We start from the raw sequence: 3227 nt of genomic DNA, 5'->3' as shown, positions 1-3227 counted from the left end.
ATCCTCTGGTCAAACATGATTATTTGCTCAAATACACTATTTATTTGTCTGCTTCAGTCTCTTTACACACATGCCTCTCCATGTGCTTTAAATATCCCCCTGTATCTGCACCTTTTCAAATTCTGCCCATTCTCTGAAGCTCAGCCCAAATGCTAGGTTCTTCATAAAAGCCTCCCTTATGATGCTCACTGGAAGTCATCACAGCTCCGGGCAAATTTCTCACTCACGTGTGGCACTCACATGAAATTTATTAACTACCCGGAATGTGGCTTACCATTTACAAGTCATGTAACTATAGAAACTCATTTAATTCTCACTAAAAAAATTACTGTATAGGTAGATAAATGCATTTTTTTAATGGGGAGAATGTGTGGTCTGAGATCATACAGTTAGTAAGTGGAATACTCCAGATGTAACTCCATTCTTTTCAAGAATGGGATAGAAATCCTAAGAAGTTGATCTTTTGTATTCTTTAAAATTGTAAAATACACATAACATAAAATTTAACATCTTCACCATTTTAAGTGTACAGTACAGTGGCATTAATACACTCACATTGTTGTGCAACCATCACCACCATTCATTTTCATAACTTCTTTCATCTTGCAAAATTGAAAGTCTGCACCCATTAAACAATAATTCCCTATTCCCACCTTCCTCTAGCTACTGACAACCACCATTCTACCTTCTGTTTCTATGAATTTGACTACTCTAGTTATCTCATACAGGTGGAATCACACAATATTTATCCTTTCATGACTGGCTTATTTCACTTAGCATAGTATCTTCAAGGTTTATCCATGTTGTAGCATGTGTCCGAATTTCTTCCCTTTTTGAGGCTGGGTAGAATATGTATATATACCAAATTTTGTTTATCCATTCATCTGTCAATGGACCCTTGGGCTGCTCTCACATTTTAGCTACTGTAAATAATGCTGTTATAGCTTCCTGGCCTGGGCTCCGTGCTGCTCTGTTTGCTAACCGTCCAGTCCCGCCTACCAGTGCCGGGCGCTCACCACCCCTCCCCCGGCTCCCCCAGTGTCTGCCATGGCCGAAGCCTACGACCACCTCTTCAAGTTGCTGCTGATCGGGGACTTGGGGGTGGGCAAGACTTGTCTGATCATTCGCTTTGCAGAAGACAACTTCAACAACACTTACATCTCCACCATTGGAATTGATTTCAAGATCCGCACTGTGGATATAGAGGGGAAGAAGATCAAACTACAAGTCTGGGACATGCCTGACCAAGAGCGATTCAAGACAATAACTAATGCCTACTACCGTGGAGCCATGGGTATTACCCTAGTACAGGACATCATGGATGAGAAATCTTCCGAGAATATTCAGAACTGGATGAAAAGCAACAAGGAGAATGGCTCGGCTGGGGTGGAACGCCTCTTGCTAGGGAACAAATGTGACATGGAGGCCAAGAGGAAGGTGCAGAAGGAGCAGGCCGATAAGTTGGCTCCAGAGCAAGGAATCTGATTTTTCGAAACTAGTGCTAAATCCAGTATGAATGTGGATGAGGCTTTTAGCTCCCTGGCCCAGGACATCTTGCTCAAGTCAGGAGGCCGGAGATCAGGAAATGGCAACAAGCCTCCCAGTACTGACCTGAAAACTTGCGACAAGAAGAACACCAACAAGTGCTCCCTGGGCTGAGGACCCTTTCTCGCCCCCCTACCCTGGAAGCTGAACCTGAGGGAAATAGGGCAGAGGAGTGAGCAGGGGAGAAATAGCAGAGGGGCTTGGAGGGACACATAGGTAGATGGTAAAGAGAATGAGGAATAAAAGGAGAAGAGAAAAGGGAAAAGCAGAAAGGAAGAGAAGGAAGAGAGAGGAAGGGAGAAGGGAGAGGAATGGATTGAGGAAGTGAAAGAAGGTAAGGAGTTAGGAAGAGGGAGGAGGAAAGGAAGGGGAGATGGCCTCAAGCTTCAGACCTTACCTGGGTTTTCAGGGCAAACATAAATGTAAATACACTGATTTATTCTGTTACTAGATCAGGTTTTAGGGTCCTGCAAAGGGCTAGCTCGGCACTACACTAGCGGATTTGCTCCTGCTCTGTCACTTTTCATGGTCTTTCTTGGTATTAAAGGCCACCATTTACACATACACACACAAAATAATAATAATAAAAATAATAATGCTGTTATAAACATGGGTGTACAAATATCTGCTCAAGTTCTTGCTTTTAATTCTTTTGGATATATAGCCAGAAGGGGAATTGCTGGATCATATGGTAATTCTATTTTTAACTTTTTGAGAAACTGCCAAACTGTTTCCATAGTGGCTAGGTTGCACCATTTTACATTCCCACTAGCAGTGCACAAGGGTGGCAATTTCTCCATCCTTGCCAACACATCTTCTGTGTTTTTTGTTTGTTTGTTTGACTGTAACTATCCTAAGGGGTGTAAAGTGGATCTTTTGCATTTTAAGGAGTTAAAACCGGAATTTCAAACTCAAATATTCATAGAGGTCAAGGAGGTAACTGTAAACAAGTGAGACAAGCCCCATTAAGACGATCTGTGGCACTGGACACTCAGTCTCAGGGTCTAGGAGGTAACAGGAATTGGCTGATACAATAGCCACTTGTAGAGCCCATGGAGTTATTACTCAGCTGTACCAGATTATGGCTCTCGCAGATCTTCATACAGATCTTTCATGCATTACATGACATCTTCTGATTTTTAAGAATTAAGTAATGGTTTTGAATTTAGAGCCCACTGCAAGCCAATATTCTTTAGTCAACTATATGAAAGGATGTGAATATAGGACTGTGGGTATAAATAGAAGCCTTCCCACATTTGCAGTGAGAATCTCACTCCTGGGCAAGACAGCAGAAATTCTGTGGTGGAACAGGTGCTGAAACCTAGCACCTGGAAGATGGCTGATATGGCAAATGAGAGCTGATGACGAAGAGCTCCAATCCTTTGGGCTCCTGCTTAGCAGGATGTAGAGGAGAGGCATCATGCTGGGGATTTCCCCTTTCTCAAACACTGATGACTGTAACTTCATCCAGCTTTTATGCTTTAGACACTACTACTGGTTAAGGGTGCTAGGACCATTCTGCTGCAATTGTCCCTCTGCACAAGTCAGCAGTGGGAGACATCACCTAGGCAAATTCTCTCTCAAGATACAGAGAAGCATATGGGACTACTAGAAATACATCAAGGAGAAGGTCGGGCTGCGCATGTTTATATGGGGCCCATGAGAATGTTCTCCAGTATTTG

General features: G+C 43.0%; 1 pseudogene; it reads left to right on the top strand.

Annotated features, from left to right (window-relative positions):
* The first annotated feature begins 1032 nt into the window (after positions 1-1032).
* On the top strand, positions 1033-1672 carry LOC108537113 (ras-related protein Rab-13 pseudogene; annotated as a pseudogene).
* The last annotated feature ends 1555 nt before the right edge of the window (positions 1673-3227 follow it).

Source organism: Rhinopithecus bieti, unplaced genomic scaffold, assembly GCF_001698545.2.
Source record: "Rhinopithecus bieti isolate Rb0 unplaced genomic scaffold, ASM169854v2 scaffold_14741, whole genome shotgun sequence".
In the NCBI taxonomy this organism is placed as follows: domain Eukaryota; kingdom Metazoa; phylum Chordata; class Mammalia; order Primates; family Cercopithecidae; genus Rhinopithecus; species Rhinopithecus bieti.
The sequence above is the reverse complement of the archived record's forward strand: the minus strand, read 5'-3'. Positions and strand labels throughout refer to the sequence as shown.